Source organism: Protopterus annectens, chromosome 7.part0 (genome assembly GCF_019279795.1).
Source record: "Protopterus annectens isolate FY-2018-M chromosome 7.part0, PAN1.0, whole genome shotgun sequence".
NCBI classification, from domain to species: Eukaryota; Metazoa; Chordata; order Ceratodontiformes; family Protopteridae; genus Protopterus; species Protopterus annectens.
In genome coordinates, this window is record NC_056739.1 from 143,146,778 (window position 1) to 143,169,088 (window position 22,311).

General features: G+C 37.8%; 1 protein-coding gene across 4 annotated transcripts in view; it reads left to right on the top strand.

Moving 5' to 3' along the window:
- Positions 1-22,311, top strand: part of LOC122806293 (F-actin-monooxygenase mical1-like) — a 1,110,237-nt gene that overhangs the window by 623,871 nt on the left and 464,055 nt on the right. The window lies entirely within an intron of this gene.

The following is a 22,311-nucleotide window of genomic DNA, read 5'->3' on the forward strand; positions in this document are numbered from 1 at the left end:
GACCTTTAAGGAGAATAATAATAATCATATAGCATATTATATCCAAGTAGCAGAAAGTATTCTAAGAACTAAACCAACATGGAAATGGAGAAAGGAGATTCTACTAATAGGGATGAGTACAATTAGGGATACAGATAGTAGGCAAGGGGGGGCTGGAATTTATTGGAGAAAACTATCCAAGGAACTGAGGTTTTGGCAGCAAATGTCTTATTGAGGGAAAGGTAATAGACTAGGAAGACCCCAAGAATGCATTTGGACTGCAGGTTAGAAATTAATAATACCCGGATGATATTTTTATCATCATAACAGGTTTAGAATTACTTGAATATTTTAATAATTCTACCGATTTTCTGGAATTTACTTCTGATTATAATTCTGATGCAGTTTCATTTTTAGATATTGAATTAAGGAAAGACCGGGCAAATTTTAGATATACCTTGAAGATTTTTAGAAAAATGTATATATATATTCCAATTCTTTTTTGCATTTTTCTAGCTCCCATCCTTTTCACCCAAAACACTCTGTTGTAAAAGGCCAACTCTTCAGAGTGGCTAGGATGGTCAATTTAGAACAGGACTTTTTCATTGAGTGTGACAATTTATGGGATACGCTTCTTAAACAAGGGTATCCATCTTTTTTAGTGGACCAATTAATTAACAAACTACAAAGTAAGACATCTACTGGGTTCTTTAAACCAATTTTAAACCATGAGGGCTGGTTGGAAATCCCAGGATAGTTTAGTGACCATAGTGTTCAAAAGAGTATTTCATCAACATCTGGCTTTAGTCTGAGTTTCATCATCCCTTTTAGTGTTGATGCTGTTTACCTTAAGGAAATTTTACATAAAAATTGGAACTTATTGTTGGATGATATTAATTTAAAACAGAAATTGGGTGATCACCCTAGGGTTGTTTTTAAGAAAGTTACCAATTTAAAAAAAATGTATTTGATTCTAAGAAATTTCCTTTAACTAGATGACCTGGAATGTATAAGTGCGAAGCTTGCCCATATTGTAAATATATTGATAATGGCAATAACTTTACGCTCAGTAATACCAATTATGAGATCAACGATAGGTTTAACTGTAACTCTAAAGGCGTTGTTTATCTGGCTAAGTGCTTGTTCTGTGAACGTTTTTATATAGGTAAAACAGAATGCAGATTTAGAGAATGACTATATAAGCATATTTATAGTATTAATAAATCACATGTTCATAATGCCCTAGCCAGACATATTATGACCTTCCAAGAACATCATTTTAAATTCAATATAACTGAGCAAGTTTTGTCTGATGAAAGGGGGGTCCTTGGACTCTTTAACTGGAACGCTGTGCACTTAAGTGGCAAGTTCGATTAAATGCTTATAGCTTTCCTGAGTTGAATGATGCATGCTCAATACAGTGCTTATTAAAACTGAAGGCACTGGATAGGTAACATTTTTGGTCTAAATTGTTTGTACATGATGGATTTTATGATTCTATTTCAATTTAATGTGTTTTTTGTTCTATCATACTATGTGGTAGTCGGGTACTTTTATGAATATATTGATTGTTTATTTAGTTGTAGTTCAGTCTTTGAACCACAAGATGGTGTTGTTTTTAAAGATTTGTTTTAGTGATGTGATTTCCTTTTGGGTCGCATGATTTAATGGAGGGTTATATAAACTGTGTTCTTTACTTTGCTCTTGTCTGAAGAAGTTCGTTTTAATAAATACAGACAAAAGGGCTTACATCTGTTAGAATTTAGTGTCTGATTCTTGACTTACCCTTCCGCTTCTCCTTAGTACTTATATTATTATATTTTGTGCATTTTTTTGGCTTTTGCAGGTTAGAAATTGCCTTCCCTATCAAAAATGTATAGAGTATTGGCAAAGATAAAGAAATAGGGGGGTCCTAAGTGAAAGGTCAGCACTGGTACAGTTTTTAATAGAATCTAGAACAGAAGCTGCTGTTAAAAAAGGAGTAATTAGTAGAGCATATAAAATATTGCATGATAGCTATAAGAATCAATTAGAGGATGGCAGAAAGGATTGGGAAGAGAGATTGGATAAGCAAGTTACAAACAAAAAATGGGGGTATGTGTATGTTTCCAAATATGCAACAAAGTCTAGAAGATTTAGGATTTTTGCTTGGAGATGTTTACATACATATTTTTATACCCTAAGTAGACTCCAGAGAATTTTTCCTCAGGTAGACAGCAAATGTTGGAGGTGTAACGGGGAAGAAAGAGGTAAATGGGAACATATTTTCTGTAAGTGTAATGAGGTGGCAGACATTTAAGATTCCCTGCAGACTGCTCTGTCAGAGATCCTTGGTGAACAAATTAGTGTTGTGAAAAATTGAAAGGCTGCCAGCCCAGCCAGATAGATTCCTGTAAATAATTCTATGTGATTTGTAAATATTAATATAATCCACAGGCTGGTTTTACAAATATAAAAGAGAACTATATGTTCTGATTAAACTATACATTGTACTGAGCTTCAAAAATGTAACCACAGTGCACTCTGCTAGAAGAAAGCTGATAAATCAAGCATTGTATGACTGTTTGATCTCAAACTCGGGGCCATGATGTCTGGACCAGCAAATTCTTCCCATTGTTTTGAGACCAGAGTTAATTGCTAGATTTTACATGTATAAAGTTTTTTATTGCTGTGGCTTCCTGACCAGGTTCAAGACCAAAGAACTGTTAAAATCTGAGTTTCTGTTAGTCTGGGAAATTAAACCAGTGAAGTGTCAAGAATGATGTAATCTAAAATGAGTCAGCGGTGATGTATTATCAATTTAAGACTTTCTCAGAGAGAGAGAGAATTAGAGCATTTTGCATTTGTCTTCAGAACTGACAACATCACCAGGACATGCTTGCTCTGTATGCAAGTAGGATCTTAGACTTTAGTATTTCTCTTAGAAATAGATAGAAAACAGTAGGATTAGACTAGCTGTTTTCTATATTTTTGTCAGACTGTCCTGCAGTATTGTTTTAAAGTTCCTGTGTCTGAACTCTTGACTAGCACTGTGTTAAATTGAGGAGATTTGTCTTATGTTTTTATTATTTATTATTAAATATTTTTAAACCTTTCAACTGTGGCTGTTTTGTGTAGAGATAATTTAAGCTGTAGAATACATTGCATGTATATTGTGATACTGTCCTAGCCACTCCAATAAGCCTTGCCATTCATCATACTTACTAACTGGATAATATTGCACAGTAAAATTGGACACTCTTTGGTAAGGACCTTATTAGTAGCTGATATTAGGGGTTCTGGTGGCAGTGAATTACTACCTTATATAAAAAAACACCAAGCAGCAATAGAGAACACACCAAACTACAATGCCAGTGAAAAGGATGTCACAAATCTTGTAATCATTTATTCACACTGAATAACACTCTGGCGCCTTGGCACAACCTTCCTGGAGTTGCTAAATATTCAACACCATACATCCATATATATATATATATATATGTATATATATATATATATATATATATATATATATATATATATATATATATATATATATATATACACACACACACACACACACACACACACACACACACACACACACACACATATATTCAATTAAATACAATTAATTAAACAGTCATCTAATCAATTAACCATCAATTAAAAAGTAATAATATATACATTTTAAAGAAACACACTCCAGTTACAGTCATTATTTAAACCTTCTGGAGATAGTGTATTAAAATTTAAAATATTTAAAGTTTCTTTGTACAATCATTTCTTCTTTATTAATCCTTCATCTGTGTCTAAAATATGTTCCAAAACACTGGCTTTTAACAGTGAAAAATCATTATTGTGACAAGTATAATAATGTAAAGCCGTAGAGCTCATAGCATTATTATTTTTATGTGCCTAATATGTTCTTGTAGCCGTAGCTTAAATATTATTTTAGTCTCCCCTATATAAAACAAATTACAGGGGCAACATAATGCATATATCACCGACTTAGTCATACATGAAAAAAACAGAAGTGGAACAGAAATTTACACCATTATTTCTTCCAAAGCACTTAATGGTATTAGGGCAGACTGAACATCTTCCACAAGGGAAGATGCCATATTCAGAAAGTTGTAAATTTAACTCTTCACCAGGTGAAACAAAACCATTGTGTACCATCATGTCTTTAACACTTCTACTTCTTTTAAATGAAATATTAGGAGTTCTACAAAGATTTCTTATACCTTCCATATTAGTTAAATAGGGCCAATAATGTCTAATAACATCAATACTTTTCTGAATTACGTTATTATATACAGTAACAAAATAAACCTTTCTACACTCCTGCACTGTGTTAGTTTCTCTGTTAGTATTTCTCTTATTCACTAAGGTCTATTATAAAGTGAATTAATGTCAGTTGATTTATAAAGGACATTTAAAATAACCTTTTCATTATACCCCTTTGATTAAAATTAATACATATGTTTACTATTTCCTTTTCTAAACTCATTTCATTATTACATAATCTACTTACTCTCAATAATTCATTATAAGGTAGTGCTTTTAAAATGTGTGGTGGGTGGCAACTTTTACTGTCTAAGATAATATAATCTCCAATTCCTTTTCTATGTATATTAGTTATTATATTATTATTCCTAATAGTCAAAGTGACATCTAGATAGTTAACTGTTTTTCCCATCTGTAAGCCATCACATTTTACCTGAAAACGATTTACATTTAAATCATTAAATTGAGGGGCTATTTCAGCACCCCTTTACATAAAAAAATCAAATCATCTATATATCTACAATATAAAACAACATAACTATTAAAAACAATTAAATCTATACAAAAACTCAACTTCAAAAAGGCCCATAAACAGGTTAGCATACATGGGTGCAAAAGATGCACCCACGGCAGTATCCTGTACTTGATGATAAATGAGTTTATTAAACTAAAAAAAAAAAAATATTTGTCAAACAAAAATATAATAATTCCATCACATAATTGCTCACAGGACTATCACCCAGGAAAAACCCAACAGCTTTCATACCTAACTCATGGGTGATAATTGGGGGGGGGGGGCTAACATTTTATGTGTCTTTGGCAGAGAATAAATCTTGGCCACTGAACTTCCTTCTATATTAAATTTATATTGGACATCTTGTGAAATAGCCCAATCATAGACCTTTAGCTACTAGCTCTTTAAAATTCATTATAGCTTGATAAAAAAAATCCATATTTACTGCCCTATATACTTGACCATCAGATAAATGGTCCATACACATTTTCAGATATTGTTTCCAATGCATAACAACAATTTTTCTATCTTTATCTGAGGGTTTTATAATTATATCTGATCTTTTACATAAATTTAATAAAGACTGCCATTCATTCTTATTCATATTATATAAAATATTTTTCTTCTCAGAAGAAAAATCCTTCAGAATTTTCTCTAGTGCAAAATTAAGCATTTTAGAAAATTGCAAAATCACTTAATTATTAAATGAAGGTATAAAAGTGCTAGTATAAGTAACCATTTCAGTATTTAAAGTGCAATATGCATTAACATTTTCAGCTGTTTCAAAAGAAGAATCGCAAGAAAAGAAATCTAACAATTCATCTTCACTTGCAGATACACTTTCTTCATTAACTAACATACTTCCACTATTAGTTTCATAATAATTAACCAAATGTAATTATCTTATTAACTTAAACACTTCTGCTTTAATAAAATGTGCTCTAGGTAAAGCTGTTGGTATAAACTTTAGACCATATTGTAAAACAGATATTTGATGTCTCACTTAAATTGACCCCAGATAAATTCACAATACAATTATTCAAGTCACACATTTTTGTGCTATTAACTACAGTGCTAATATGTTTAAAATTAATATTTAGTCCTTTTATTTTGCTGTTAAAACTGTTGAAAGTCTCTATTGCCTTCATATCGCCGTTTGTAGCCATTTTGTTGATTGTAGCCGTTCTGTTGTTTCCCTTGACCCCAAAACATATTATTTATATAATTGGGTTGTTGTGGAGCAGGCAAAGGTAGATAATCTGCATTTTCGTTGTCAGAGCCTGCAGAAGTATTAGTTCCATCTGTAGAAACAAAAGACATTTTGGCGTCTCTTGGATCTACCAGAAGCATTTTTAAAGTTTCTGGTACCATTCTGATTGGCTGCTTTTTTCAAAGCCAATCCCGAATCATAATCCCAAATGTCTCTTTGTAACTTATTGATTTTACTTTGTATGATTTCACTAGAGTTTTCCTCTAGTTTGACATTTAAAGAGCATAACAAAATTTAGAGCCACCCAACTGCCCAGATAATTCTTCACAAGTAGCTGCAATTTTGGCTTTCACTTTATGCTGTTTTAGAGTGTTTCGTTCTATCAATATAAGCAGCCATTCCCTTACACATCTATGAGAGGCAGCAATCCACCTTTTTTCAACTGTAGTTCAGTTATATCAGAGGTATCAAAAACAGCAGATAGATTCTTTACAAAACATAACCCCGAGGGGTAATGTCTATATCCAAATACCTCTGCAAGCCTAGAATATTATAGTGTGAGGCATTTTCTCTAAACAGCAGCCATTCAAGTGACTGTAAATTAGTATGATCTGCTGATAACAAATGTACTGTGTTAGCCTTACCCACTTCATTGAAGGGATTTATAGATCTTTTCCGTATTCCTTCTTCTAGTAAACGCTCCGAAACTTTAACAAGGACACTGTTAGACATAGAGGTGGTCGGCTCCATCTGCGTTTCACCACCTGGATGAAAAGTAGCAGAAACAGAAGCATCATCTCAAAAAATATTTTTTTATTTTTTTTTTATTTATTTAACATTTGTTGACTGGGAAAGTCCGACTAGGTTCCACAGAGCCTGTTTCCAGCGGAGGCCCGGGGAGAAATGCTCCAGATGCATGTCTTTGTAATGTGGGAGGAAACCGGAGTACCTGGAGGAAACCCACGTCAACACAGGGAGAACATGCAAACTCCACATAGAAGGCACCCCAGCCAAGAATTGAACCAGAGAACCTCTTGCTGTGAGGCGACAACGTTAACCGCTGCACCACTGCGCCGCCCATGTAGCAATTGTTGCAATGATCCACTGGCCATTTCTCACCATGTAAAAAAACACCAAGCAGCAATAGAGAACACACCAAACTACAATGCCAGCAAAAAAGATGCACAAATCTTGTAATCAGAGTCATTTATTCACACTGAATAACACTCTGGCGCCTCGACACAACCTTCCTGGAGTTACAAAATATTCAGCACCATACATCCATATATATATATATATATATATATATATATATATATATATATATATATATATATACATATATATATGCACACACACACACACACATATATATATATATATATATATATATATATATATACATACACACACACACACACACACACACACACACACACACACACACACACACACACACACACATATTCAATTGCCATTCGTCATACTTAGTAATTGGATAATAATATTGCACAGTAAAATTGGACACCCTTTGGTAAGAACCTTATTAGTAGCTGATATTAGGGGTTCTGCAGGCAGTAGATTACTACTTTATAGCCTGGACAGAAGGGGCATACCTAATGAACCTGTGTCAGCCTTCCCCAGGAGTGCCTGTGTCTTTGTATATAAATCGGATCTCAAAGCGTGTGTATGTGTGTGTGTGTGTGTGCGTGTGTGTGTGTGTCTATGTCTGTGTCTGTGTGTCAGCTTCTTGGGCAGGGACACGAAGCACTGGTTGGACAGAGAGATTGCTGGGAAGACTTGGCATGGATCCCTGGCAAAGGACACCACCCTATAGCTGTGCCAGTGGGGAGTCTTATTGGGGATCTGGAGAGAAAGGGAGAAACCAGCCCCAGACTGACTGTGATCTCTGTGTGCTGTTAAGGGAAATTGTATTTACTGTGTGTGTACTTGTTATCCTTCCCAATGTGCACGCCCCTCACTGGTGTTAAATTGTACTTTACTGTGTGTGTACTTGTTATCCTTCCCAATGTGCACGCCCTCACTGGTGTTAAATTGTACTTTACTGTGTGTGTACTTGTTATCCTTCCCAATGTGCACGCCCCTCACTGGTGTTAAATTGTACTTTACTGTGTGTGTGTACTTGTTATCCTTCCCAATGTGCACGCCCCTCACTGGTGTTAAATTGTACTTTACTGTGTGTGTACGTGTTATCCTTCCCAATGTGCACGCCCCTCACTGGTGTTAAATTGTACTTTACTGTGTGTGTACGTGTTATCCTTCCCAATGTGCACGCCCTCACTGGTGTTAAATTGTACTTTACTGTGTGTGTACTTGTTATCCTTCCCAATGTGCACGCCCCTCACTGGTGTTAAATTGTACTTTACTGTGTGTACTTGTTATCCTTCCCAATGTGCACGCCCCTCACTGGTGTTAAATTGTAGTTTACTGGGTGTGTACTTGTTATCCTTCCCAATGTGCACGCCCCTCACTGGTGTTAAATTGTACTTTACTGGGTGTGTACTTGTTATCCTTCCCAATGTGCACGCCCCTCACTGGTGTTAAATTGTACTTTACTGTGTGTGTACTTGTTATCCTTCCCAATGTGCACACCCCTCACTGGTGTTAAATTGTACTTTACTGTGTGTGTGTACTTGTTATCCTTCCCAATGTGCACGCCCCTCACTGGTGTTAAATTGTACTTTACTGTGTGTGTACGTGTTATCCTTCCCAATGTGCACGCCCCTCACTGGTGTTAAATTGTACTTTACTGTGTGTGTACGTGTTATCCTTCCCAATGTGCACGCCCCTCACTGGTGTTAAATTGTACTTTACTGTGTGTGTACTTGTTATCCTTCCCAATGTGCACGCCCCTCACTGGTGTTAAATTGTACTTTACTGTGTGTACTTGTTATCCTTCCCAATGTGCACGCCCTCACTGGTGTTAAATTGTACTTTACTGTGTGTACTTGTTATCCTTCCCAATGTGCACGCCCCTCACTGGTGTTAAATTGTACTTTACTGTGTGTGTACTTGTTATCCTTCCCAATGTGCACGCCCCCACTGGTGTTAAATTGTACTTTACTGTGTGTGTACTTGTTATCCTTCCCAATGTGCACGCCTGTCACTGGTGTTAAATTGTACTTTACTGTGTGTGTACTTGTTATCCTTCCCAATGTGCACGCCCCTCACTGGTGTTAAATTGTACTTTACTGTGTGTGTACTTGTTATCCTTCCCAATGTGCACCCCCTCACTGGTGTTAAATTGTACTTTACTGTGTGTGTACTTGTTATCCTTCCCAATGTGCACGCCCTCACTGGTGTTAAATTGTACTTTACTGTGTGTGTACTTGTTATCCTTCCCAATGTCCTCACTGGTGTTAAATTGTACTTTACTGTGTGTGTACTTGTTATCCTTCCCAATGTGCCCTCACTGGTGTTAAATTGTACTTTACTGTGTGTGTACTTGTTATCCTTCCCAATGTGCCCCTCACTGGTGTTAAATTGTACTTTACTGTGTGTGTACTTGTTATCCTTCCCAATGTGCACGCCCCTCACTGATGTTAAATTGTACTTTACTGTGTGTGTGCATGCCCCTCACTGGTGTTAAATTGTACTTTACTGTGTGTGTACTTGTTATCCTTCCCAATGTGCACGCCCCTCACTGGTGTTAAATTGTACTTTACTGTGTGTGTACTTGTTATCCTTCCCAATGTGCACGCCCCTCACTGGTGTTAAATTGTACTTTACTGTGTGTGTACTTGTTATCCTTCCCAATGTGCACGCCCCTCACTGGTGTTAAATTGTACTTTACTGTGTGTGTACTTGTTATCCTTCCCAATGTGCATGCCCCTCACTGGTGCTAGTGGTGGGGATTGAGGCTCCTTGATTAATGGGCCAGTGCATGGGCTTCACTAAAACAACTGGAATTGAGATCTTTAGAAAAGGGTAGGAGCAAATTACATAGGAAAAAATGGGAATTATGGGAACAGTACATATAGGGGAGGAATGAGGTTTAAAAGAAGGCAGGATTTGAATGAGCTATGTAATGTTTGACTGACAATGACCGGATAGATTATAAGTGATGTATAATGTTTGCAACTAGGATGTCAACATGGTTTGTTTTCATTTATATAAATGTACAGTTGCTTGTGTCATAAGTGATAATTTAATAAAGATGTTTCTTGTTTAAAAAAAGGATGCTCTGTGAACCCAGGAATGAGTAAGGGGTGCGTGTGCATTTGTGTTTAAATGGGGGGGTCCGTGTATGATTGCAAAGAATGGGGGGTCCATGTGTGAATGCAAAGAATGGGGATGGATAGTGTTGACTACCACAGGGAAGTGCTGAATAGCAATGGCAGTAGTTAATGGCGATTCAGAAACTTGCAAATTAGTCATAATGAGATCTTTCCTCGTGTTAGCTAACATGTCTCGAAACTGCAGTTTTACACAATGTGGGAATAGCCCCTTTTAGCTACAGCTATTACAGCTAGTGGCGGGGTTCTTTCCAACTCCATGTCTCTGTTGAAATCATGACTGTAACTCAATTCACAAATTTATTTTTCTAGCTAGCATTATATGCCTCTATTTGAAATGGGTATAAAACTTAATCTGCATGTTCATAATCTGAACATGGATCTGAGATATTCAACTCACTAGGTGTTTATGCATTATTGGCGTATCCCTGGATACATGTGCTGTATCTGAATATCATATATAGTCTAGCAGCATGTGTTTTAGTACTTCTTAAACATAAAACAAGTATACCTGATAGAAATAACTGAAACGTATGCCAAAATGAAGGCAATGCAAACAATCTGATGAATCCAAATCAACCCAGTCATTTTACATCTTCTAAATTCAACTCTTTTTTTAATACCTTTTCTGAATTGCCACTCAAGCCATATTCAAACATACATTTATATAAAACAAAACAAACTATGCTATTATGTTCATATTTTAAAACATTATAAATCACATACATGCTTTTCTAGAATTAACATGATTCCAACATTACAGAAACTGTTCAATTCCTGCCATCCCTTAAACCTCACTCCTCCTGCAAAACATTATTCTGCACATATTGTTCCCACAATTTCAACTTTTCTTCTGTGTATTTTACTCCTACCCTTTTCTAAAGATCACACTTCCAATTCTTATCTCTCTTACTAGATTATTCACTACTCCAGCTGGTTTCTTTTAATTGCTTTGTTTGTCAGCCACCAGGATTAAACTTAAGGCTTTACTTTGTCTATGCAATTCGGATCCCGTATCCCAGCTCAGAAGAATCATTTCCTTAGTTACATCCATTTGCTCACCCAATATTTCTGACAGAGTATTCTGTAGGGAATTCTTGAACTCTGCCAACTCATTACACTCCTAAAATGCATGTTCCCAGTTACCTCTTTCTTCCTCATAACACCTCCAACATTTGCTTTCTATCAGATGAAAAATTTGTTATACTCTGCTTGAGTATAAAAATACCTATGCAAACTCTTTCAACGAAAAATGCTAAATCTTCTACACTTTGTTGCATATTTGGGAGCCGTACATATGTCTTCCCATTATTTCATTGTGAACTGCTTATTCAGTTTCTCTTCCCAGTGTTTTCTAACCTCCTACAATTGATTCCTGTAGTTATTGTGCAATACATTATGTGCCCTACTAATTATCCCTTTTTAGCAGCAGATTCTGTTCTAGCTTCAACTAAAAACTGTCAGAGCAGGTCTTTCACTTATGCTTCCCCTACCCTCTCTCTTTGCCTATACTCTGATACCAATCCCTGATAGGGAAGGCTGTCTATAGCCTGCAGTCCAAATGTTTTCTTGGCCTCTTCCCATTTTGTTACCTTTCCCTCTCGAGTTATTTGTTCCCAGTACCTTGATTGTTTTGCCAGTTTTCTCCAGTAAATTCCAGCCCCCTCTTGCCAGTTCTGTGTACCCCTAATTGCAGTTATCCCTGTTGGATTGTTCTCCTTTTTCCATTTTCATGTTGGCTTAGATTTTAGTTTACTTTCTTATGCTGTAGGAATATAATAATCTGTATGGCTGTCATTCTCGTTAAGGATCTACATCCTAAATCCCATTCTCTCTCTCTTTGTTTCTTGAATTGCACCCCTGCGTCATCGTCATCCTTTTCTGCTTTTAATTATAGCTTTCTGTTTATGCTATGTGTATGAGCCTTAACTGTATAACTCTAAAGTATCCCTTCCAGTTAGGTAATGCTAAAACATTTTGTTCTATTGCAAGGATCAGCTTAACACACTTGACACTTGTCCTCTTCCTCTCCCAGATGAACTCCATCAACTTTTTATTAATTACTGTCCACAGCATCTCCTCTGGTAGATAAAAGTATGCCTGACCTATATATAAAACTAAAGGGGCTAAGAACATTTTCACTGCTAGTATCTTGTTATCCATAAACAAGAACTTCCAGCTTCTCAGTTTTTGTGTTATCGTTTCATTCGTCTCTTTCTACATATCCTTCGCTGCTATAACAGAATCTTTTTTAACTGATGCTCCTAAATACTTCATTTTGTTGTGTCCCCATCAGTGTGGGTATATAGTTTACAGCTATAGCCTTTGTTTTGTCTGCATTACTTTTATGTCCTGGAAAAACATGAAACTGTCTAAGTGTTTCACAGCACTGGGATGTACTTTCCCGGTTATATCAGATACAAAATTACATCATCTGCAAATAAAGCCGACTTTTCTCGATTACCATACCAGTTCTATCCTTGAATTTCTGAGTCCCTTATTTTCTTTCTCAGTGGCTCTAAATATAATGCAAATAACAATGGGGAAAGAGGGCACCCCTGCCTGGACCCTCTGTTCAGGCACAACTTATCAGAGAGGAACCCTCCCACTTTAATTTTTACCTCCAATCCCTCAGGGAATGCAAATTCTTTCATTGCCTTACTCGTAAAATTCCAGCTTCCTCTGTCAACAACTTTTCTGCATCAAGACCAACCAACAACAGCTATATTATTTATATTCTGCTTCTTTCTGGGTCATCATTGTTTTATTAATTTTGTCAAATGTTAGCCTTCCATGGGGAAAACCACATTGATCCATATCTATCAATTTTGGCAACATCTTTGCGATTCTTTTAGTTATTATAGATGAGAGCAGTTTATAATCACAGTTTAAAATTGAAATGTGCGTACATGAAACTGGGTTTGATAGGTCTTTACCAGGTATTACAGCCACCACAGCTTTCCTACAGGAAGTCTGTGCTTCCCTTCCTTTTAAAATACTCTTAAAACCTTCTAGACCTTTATCACTAGCTTCCAAACTTCCACAGCAATACCATCTATTTCTGGAGACTTTCCTATAGATTGATTATACATCACTGTCTTTATCTCGTCTCCTTCTATCTTAACTGTTAGTTGTTGAGCCTCATCTACCTCTAACCTTGGTATATTTAAGTCTTCCACAGAGATTTCCATTTGTACTTTTTTCTTGATTACTGCATTACTCTGCTTTATACAAATTTTCATAAAATTTCTGAAATATCTCAAATACTGCTACAGAATCTGTGGTTATTTTTCTTGTTGTAGATTCCCTATATTGGACAACTTTTTTACTTTGTGTTGTCTAAGTCATTGTGCTAAACATTTTTGTGATCTGTTATTATATTATCAGAAACATTTGATTAAGAGCAATCTTTCTAAACTCATGCATATTATATAGATAATCCTTTTTTCTCTTTGGCATTCTGCAGTTGGGCCTCTTCTTCTTCTTTGAGATTCCCCTTATTCTGTACTACCTTAACATTTATCAGTGCCTCTAAATAAGTTTTGCTACTTCTTAAGCATCTCTCTTTTTCTTTTACCGTATTTTTAAACTCCACTTTCATTTTCTACCACTCACTGGTTAAAACATATGAAGAAATTTATGTCTTCCCTAATAGTTCTTAAATAATTTACTCTCCCATTTCATAAATTCCTCTTTTTTTTACAAGTTAGGTGGGGAAGTGCCAGTGTCTCAATTTTATTTCATTACCCGGCATTTTTATCATCGCTGTTATTGGTGCATGATCTGAAATAGTTACTGGATATGTGTAAAAGTTTTCAATTAAATGCACAAATTCCTGTGAAGTATATTTTCTATTGGGGAATAATATGCAAATTCTCTACAAGCTTTCACTACTGAACTCTTGTCTTCCATAAATCTCTTCAGAAATCAACCCTCTTTTGTTATATTTCCTTTCTAGTCTCCCTAGATACATCCTCACTGTTACAAATCAAGTTCCATTTCCTACCTATAAGTAATATTCCTTGCTGAAAGTTTTTTTAATTCTCATAAAAATGTCTTAAGCTCCATAATAGCAGTTTTTGCAGAAATATAAATGCATACCAGCATAATCCTCCTCCCTTTCCTGTAATCCCTTACTACCACAAATCTACTATTACTGTCTTTTTTCCTCTTCTATCACTATTGGAGCTCCTCTAGCAATTGTATAACTATTAAGATTTTCCTTTGTCCCTGATATGTTGCTAAATATCCATCCTGAAATCCTTTCTTAATTAACTTCACATACTCAATTAATACTCTTTCCTTTTTGTCTTTACATGTGAGCCATTCACATTCCAAAATAGTATGTTTAGTGTAGCCATTATGATAAGTAGTTATTTTCCCATCTATTATATATGACAGCTTTTTTAAATGTCTGCTTCCAGTGTTTGTGTTACATGCACCCAGTAATGTTTGCCAGGTTGATCTTTTATACAGTTGTTTTTTGTCATCTCCATTTGAACCTATGTCACATTTTACAAGACTTTTAGTTTTAATTAAAATCCTCAAGCAAAAAAAAAAAAAACACAAACACACACTGATAACACCCTCATAACCTATTAACTTAAAACAAACGCACAAAACTATGTACATCTTCAAATAATGAAGTTGAACACTCCTAATAGGAACAATTATCTCAAATTGTCAGTTGCACACACAGGCAAAACCTAACACAGAATTAACGTTATCCATGCTAATCTGCATGTTACAGCCTGTGCTCCTACTTACACTAATTGCTGTCTGCTCTTGTCTTATCATTATTCCCCTCCCAGATGTGAAAAACAACTTGTATGTTTTCAGAAAATATTAACTTTTAGCCTTAAGAAAAAGTGCACTGGTTATCTTTAAATAAAACTAAAGTATACATTTGACATGGTATCACACAAAATGCTACTCTCTGTTCTCACTAATCTCTCCTTCTCCCACTCTGCCACCAACTGGTTCCAAAGCTATTTACTGGTCAACAGCAATCGGTTGTCTGGAAAGATAGCCTATCTCCACGTCTCCTCATTACTCTCGGAGTCCCCAAGGCTCCATCCTTGGGCCCCTACTATTTTCCCTGTTCACCAACAATCTACATATCTCCACAAATCATGCTTCCCTCATATAATATGCAGATGATGCCACCCTCATCTGCTGTGCTCCCACTCTACCTGAACTTCAAAAGATCACACAAGAATCACTTTCATCAGTAGAAAGTTGGTAACACAATGCCCATCATACTCAATCCTAACAAGACCAAACTCCTTATCTTCCAACCTTCCAAAGCCAACCAAATTCCCACCCACTTCAAGATCCTTGCAAAAGATAATACCACCATCTCCCCTTCAGAACACACCAAACTTCTTGGTGTGGAGATTGACAACAATCTCAAGTTTGATGTCCACATATCTCTTTCCATAAAAAAGTACACAAAAAACTTGGGACACTTTATAGAAACAAACTATGCCAAACCAAGGCAGCTAAAACCTCTATTGCCAACTCCCAACTTATATCCACCTTACTCTGCCTTTCCTATACTAACCAACCTTAGACAGTCTGACTTAAACAGGCTTGAAACCTGCTATAATAAGATAGCAAAATTTGTAACGGGTGCATCCTACAGCAACCACCACTACCACTCACTAAGAGAACTACACTGGCTGGAACTCCCACAAGTTCTTCACCTAAATCAACTCTCTTTTGCCCACAAAATTGTAAACCATTCTCATAAAATCCCATCACTTCAGAACCTTTTCCAAACTTACTGTTCCTCTAGAACCCTACGCTCCAACAGTAAAAATCTTCTTCTGGTCACCAAACCCAAAAACTCCACAGGTGAAGCCTTATTCTCTTGTGCCATACCCAAACTCTGGAACAACCTCCCCCTCTATATAACTACCTTACCATCCAGCAAGTCAGTTCAAGACAGCACTCGAAGTCTCACCTAAAATTACACTGGCTCTGCCCCTGCCCCAATCCCAACTAAAAACTCTGACCCCAAGTAATACAATACCCCCTTGATTATCTGCTACTGAGCATGTTAGACCTTAGTACTACTCCCTCTTCAATGTTTTCTCCAAACTGTTACAGGTTTCTATTTCTGTTTTAATATACATTTCAATGGAATGTTATTACTATGTATCTTTTGTCTTAATGGAATGTTATTACTATGTATCTTTTGTCTTAATGGAATGTTATTACTATGTATCTTTTGTCTTAATGGAATACTATTACTATGCATCTTTTTGTCTTAATGGAATAGTATTACTATGTATATTTTGCTCTGTTATCATTGTATGTTAAGATCAATAATGTAACTGAATGTATGCTTACTTGTGGAGCTTTCTCCCCGGGCCTCTGCTGAAAAAGGACCTGTGTCCAGTCTGACTTTCCCAGTAAACAAATGTAAATAAAATAAAATAAAATAAATACACTCTTCTAGTAAATTCAGTAAAGTATTTCATTACCAGAAAAGCTGCCATATCTTATTCACATCCAATAATTTCAGACTTTATTTTTAATTGAACACCTTGTCCTGGTACCTTTTAATTTTACATTTCTCTCAGTAAATAATGTCCAGACCCCTCAGTTTATTACCTTCACCTTTAGTCAGCTTGTTTTCACGGAAACCTAAGATCAAAATGTAGAGCTGCCCTCAGCTCCTGATTTATCATCTGACAAAACATTTATTTGCTTAAAGAAAACAGTTTATTACATTGTGGTATTCTCATTTGCTAAAACCCACCTACATTTATAAATAAACAAACAAACAAAAAAGGCATGTCATTAGATTAAGCTAAGGGCTTTAATCCAGGCATTCACCTGTGCAAAAATAAAAGAAAGAAAATATATGAGTTCTATGTATATTATAATCAGCTTGAATGCATGTCTGGGCCCATCAGTCTAATCATCGCATAGTCATGTATACCATAAGCTTTCTCGGATTCAGATAAGTTCCCCTTTGGGGAACCTTTTTTGTGTTTATACCTATTTTTGTGATTTTGTTAGATGCTGGCTAGGAGGGGAAACTAGTTGGCAGATACCACACAAAGACCTCCATTAAGTCCAGAACACGACTACCAGTCTTATCCATCTGCCAGACGTTCATACCCAAGACAGTGTGCTCCTGTTTATCATTCTTGAATGCTTTTTTAGAGACCCAACAACTGAAGCATTTGGCACAGTGTAAGATGGCAGATCCCTGTCCACCTGATGTATCTTCCACTTCCAAAAAAGCTCAAGAGGTCTAGGCCCGAGGTCCAGTTTGCCAAGTCTAATTCTGATGTACCTGTTGAGGTTACATAATCCATGGTATGTCCAATTCTGCCTCCAACACCCTTTACCCATGACCCCATTGGAGGCCGGTATGGTGCCCAAGGACAGCATATCTGACCTGACTGCTATTGCAATGGAGCTGAGGGAACCAATGATTATTTTTTCAGAAGGCCTGGAAGGTATCCCTCAGATTTTATTATGGGAAGAAATTCTAGAATCACTGATTGAGGTACATCAAGACTTTGAGCCTCTGTACTTGGTTTATGCAGATATCACTCCGAAGAAAAATGCCGGAAGACCAAGCATGCCCATCCACCCTTTTCATGAGAAGGAGTGGATAGATTTACCTCAGGGCCAGTTCAAGGCCATTATGGCTCTTAAGCTTCCTTCCCTTTCATCTCCTCTGCTCACTCCACAGAAGATTACTATGGAATCTTCCGCTGAGGAGGAGGACTTAGATTCAGATGGCCACCCCTTAGCTTGCTCCTCTTAAATTCACTTTCCAGGGCAAGTACCCTCAGATGATGATGATGATTACTCCCTTTCAACTGATTCCCCTGTGTGAGAGGCATCCTTCAGAGAGACCATTGTAAATGTGATGAAACACTTTGAGTGGGAGTCTAAGCAAATCTCTGATGCCCAGAAGAGGTACAACATTCTTTTTGAAGTGAATCTCCTAATCCCTTCCCCTAACTTCCAGTTCTGGAAGGCCTTATAGATGCTTTTGCATCCATCTTCTCTGCTCCAGACCTACAGCCCCCAACCCCAAAAGAGGCATGAAAGATTCTAAAAAGTTCCAGAGGAGCTTGTTTCTTTTTAAGAATCCTTCAGCTGTCTCCTTAACCTCAGACAAACCTTCTAAGCTCCTGCAAAATGCTAATGCCCTACCCTTAGACAGGGACAGCAGGGCTATGGTGAGGTAGGGATAAAGGGTGGTATGTCTCTACCCTGGGAATCAGAGCTATTAACTCTCGTACCCAGATGACCATATATCTTCTGTCTATCAGTAACAGTCTGAACAAGGCTGTTGCTGACATGGCAGGCATAGCCTCCAAGCAGCACATGTTGTTCATGGTAAATCAGGCCACTCAGGTGGCCAGGCACTGTATAAAGTGCAGCTATGATGCTGTTGAGGCCTGTTCCAGAGCAGCTGCTACTGATAAGTCATTAGGAGATACACCTTGTTACCCAACCAGCACTGACCTGAAGATTTCAAGGCTACGCACTTAGACCACCACTGTCACAGGGACTTGCTGTTTGAACAGCAGGCAGCTAGCTTATTCAAAACTTAGCAAGAGCAAGTGTAAAACTGTGAAGGACTTCAAAAAAATTCTTATTACCTCTGTGCCCAGATAGAGAAATGACCCTACCAACCCCACTTCATTCGTTAGAAGAGAGCATAGGCCTTCTCAGAAACAAATGAAGGCATCCAGAAAGAGATTTCCAGAAAAAAATGAAAGAGTTCAGATATGTGAAGCTTCCCTTCACAGATAAGGCAGTGTGACTATCTTCTCTCCACTACCCTCCACGTTGGTCCCACCCTTCCCCTTACTCTTTCTATTACAAATTGAAAAAAAAATCACTACAGAAAAGTGAGAAATTACCATCATCAAAAACATTACAATATGTCCTGAAAGGAGCTACCTCCCTTCAAAGACATCTCACCACTGCCCAACAAACAGTTATATCTCCTCCCTTCCATCCTTCAGGATCTACTGTCCCAAGGCACCTCAGTTTGTAGGATGAAGATTCTACTACAGACTGTTTCTGGGGCCAAGAAAAGGTCAGTGGAGACCACTACCACACCTCTCCTAGCTCAACATCTTCTTCAAGGTTCCCACTTTCAGAATGCTGTCTCTTCAGACCCTTCTTCCCATTTTCCTAACATAGGCATTTCTAATGTCTTTGGTCCTGAAAAAAAAATGTACCTGCATATTTCCATATACCCATCCTGCAGGAAATTCTTGAGATTCTGTACTGGCTCATCACATTTTCTGTTTACTGCTTTGCCTTTTGGGCTTTCTGCTGTCTACAGAGTTTTCACCAAATACCTTACTCTAGTTCTAGCCTTTTGCAGGACTCAGGAAAACAGATAATCCCCTACCCTAGGGGATTTGCTAAGTCAGACTTCTTCACCTCAGATCTATCTTCTGTACCTCAAGTTCACTCTCACCCTTCTCCTGCAGCTGGGGTTTAATGTTGATTTCAAAAAGTTTTTCCTTCAGCCTACTCAAGACCTAGTTTTCTTGGGTTACAGACAAGACACAAAAACGTGTAGGCCTCTCTGTCCCAGGAGAAGGTGCAGAACATCATAACTTAATTTCATTTCCTATTAGCTCTACAAACCTGCTCGACAAGAGAGATTCTTATTGCACTAGGTTAATACAGCCATACAAAAGCTTCCTGTAGCTAGGCTGCACATGAGAAAAATTCTGTGGTACATGAAGGATGTATGGTCTCAACACTAACCCCCTTGACACACAGATCTCTCTTATAGCTTGTCTCAAGAGGGAGGTCCTACGCTGGGTGACACAGGTGAACCTCAATCCAGGCCTGTCTTTCAAAGTAGAGACTCCAAGTCAAGAGCTGCACCCAGACTCATTGGTCAAGGCTTGGGGGGTATGGATGGTGATTCACAATGTCCACGGTTGTTGGCACCCCAACCTCAAGGCAGAACATATCAACCTGAAAGAGAAAAGGTCTCTCATTCAGGCCCTACAAGTCTTCTCCCAAATCTGGAAACAAGAATACCTAAGGGTATTCACAGACACACAACAGTCAGGTGGTATGCAGAAGATCATACCAATTGTGCATGTTTGCTCAGATTGCTTGGGACCTAGCCATCAAAGCAAACATGTCTCTTCAGGCAGTTTACATTCCCTAGTAGGAGAACATCCTGACGGATTCTCTTAGCAGGTCCATTGAAGACCTCAACAAATGGATGCTCAACAAACAGGTCTTCTGAAACAAAGTCCACAGGTGAGGTATGCCACAGATAGATTTATTTGCCTCAGAGAACAACAAACAGCCCTCTCTCTTCTGCACAAGGACTCCTTATACCCAGGCGTGGAGGACAGATGTCTTGTCTTTCCAGTGGACAGGAAGGTTTCTTTATACCTTCCCTCCACTACCTTTGTTTCCAATCATTTTACTGAAAATCCAAAAAGAAAATCCAAGAATTTTACTGCTGACTTCCTTTTGCCCAAGGCAGCATTGGTACCTCCTTCTCTATCTCTTAGCCAGAGGCATTCACCACAAGCTACCCCACAAAGTGAACCTGATCACACAACAGAAGGGCTTATTGCTTCTCTACAACCTATCATCCCTCAACCTAACCCTATGATCCATAGGATTATGATCCCTTCCAGACACCAATTTTCTGAGAATGTGCTTCAGGTTCTGCAGGAGAGGGTGGCCTAATGGTTAAGGTGTTTGCCTTATAAACATAAGGTGCAGGGTTTGAGTCTCACAAGGGATAATTGGCTAGGCTTAAAATGGCTCGCAAGGACAGTTAGCCTAGTACTAATCTATGAACCTATGAACTAGGCTATGAACCTGTGTGTAATGAAGGTGTAGTTGCATAATGCCAATAGGGTCAGTGCCAGTCTTTACTCAGTTATAGGGCTGGGAGGGTGGCCTAATGGTTAAGGTGCTTGCCTTGCAAGCACAAGGTGCAGGGTTTGAGTCTCACAAGGGATAATTGGCTAGGCTTAAAATAGCTCGTAAGGGCAGTTAGCTTAGTACTTATCTATGAACCTATGAACAAGGAGACCCACTACATGATCATAGCCAAACAGAAGAGATTTTCAATATGGTGTCAAGCTAGCAACCAAGACCTAATAAAATCTGATGTTCTTATTGCTTTATCTCATTATTGTGAAGTCATGAAAGGCAGTCTGACATATTCATCTGTTAAAGCTCATCTTTTAGATATCTCCACCTCTCCCCCTTATAATCCTCCTTTTATATCCAGGTTTGAGGTCAAACAGTATTTAAAATAAGTCCTGCACTTAAATTCTCTGAGAAAACATGTGCCACCTCCTTGGGATCTCAAATTTGTGCTGGAAAAGCTCTCTCTGCCTTTCCTTGAGCCAGACACTTCCTCAGTTCTCAAATTCTTCACCTAGAAAACCTTTATGTTGGCTCTCACTTCTGCTAGGAGAGTCTCAGACTCCAAGCATGCATGGCTATGACCCCATTTCTTGTTTTCCATAAGGATAGAGTGTCCCTGAGGGTCAGCCCCTCTTTCATGCCTAAAGTAGAAAATGAGACGTCCCTCAACCTGGCTAATTTCTTGCCAGAATGGGGTGAAAGAATTCTTCATTCCCTGGATGTGCACAGACAGCTGAGATTCTACCTAGACAAGACTAAGTCCAATTGTAAATCAGGCCAGCTACAGGTTTCTTTCCTAGACTCCAAGCTAGGCCAGCCAGTATCCATATGGACTATTGCTAGATGGATTTGTAAGTCCATCTCCATTTGCTACACTCACCATGGGAGATCTTTGTTCTCTTTCCCAATGGATCACTCTACTAGAGCATATCTATGAAGGGATATATTCTAGAATAATCCTGGAAGCTGCCACCTGGTCTTTTGTGCACATGCTCCATAAACCCTACAGGGTAGTTGCCTTTTCCAAGTCCAGGGATGCCTTCATCAGGTCAGTCCTTCCTGGCCTGTTAGACAGCTGTCACAGTTTTCAGCCTTCTGCCCTTCTGCTCCCTTGAGCTTTGTGAATCACCCATCTGTTGGAATCCTGCCACGGGTACCTTAACAGTGGATGTCTC